This window comes from Cucurbita maxima, unplaced genomic scaffold (assembly GCF_002738345.1).
Source record: "Cucurbita maxima cultivar Rimu unplaced genomic scaffold, Cmax_1.0 Cma_Scf00262, whole genome shotgun sequence".
In the NCBI taxonomy this organism is placed as follows: Eukaryota; Viridiplantae; Streptophyta; class Magnoliopsida; order Cucurbitales; family Cucurbitaceae; genus Cucurbita; species Cucurbita maxima.
The window spans coordinates 55,346-56,277 of record NW_019272278.1 but is presented as its reverse complement, the minus strand read 5'-3'; positions in this window follow the sequence as shown (position 1 = coordinate 56,277).

Sequence of the window (932 nt, the reverse complement as noted above, 5' to 3'; positions counted from 1 at the left end):
AAAAAAAACAAACTAAATCAATTTGGGTTGGATTGATTCGGTTCAGTTCATCCGTTTGTTTGATTTAATTTTTCCATTTTATCTCGTATGACAAGAAAATAAAGTTGAATTGAATGCACCTTAATTTCATTTATGAGAAACTCAATGAAACACATTAATAGTACTCAGAGTTGGAGTCTATAAGCATTTCATGAACTTCAATGCAATTCATGCTTCATTAAAGATGAGATAAACTTTGGGGAACTTTAAATTACTTCATGTGGAGTTTCAATTACTATGCTAGTTACCATCTTTAGGATTAACTAATTGGACACGAATTCATGAATTTAGGGAAATTTTTGTGTAATTATCAACTACAACTTATGTTTTCAAATTTTTAGGACATAATTTAGGTAGCTGTTTTTATGAGTGGTAAACTTGTTTCTTTGCATAATATGAATTTAGTTGAACTATTATTATCGATAAGATGGAGAAAGAAATTGTCTTTGAAATGACTAATAGACCTAGGTTCATCGTTGTTGTTTTTTAACTTGTGATTTTGCAGAAAGTTTAACTAATATGAACTGTCATGTCACAAAAGCTTTAAGGTAAATCAAGAATATACCCTAAACATCATTCAAGATGACAATAAAATGAAGTTAAATTGAACGCACTTTAGTTTTATGTTTTGCGTGTTTAAGATAAACCATAATTGTATTAATGATATTGAGCCTAGAGTCTATAAGAATTTAATGATCTTAAGAGAAATTCCTATTTATTAGAGGAGACCAACTTTATTTAAGGTACAAGGAGTTCAAGAATCTCCATTTGAATATGGTTAAGGAACAGCAAGATTTGAAAGTTTTGAATTCTAAACCAAATTTGTACCTAATTATTACTTTTGATGACTAATTATAAATTAAGAGAAAAATATTTTACAAAATATTTTTGTA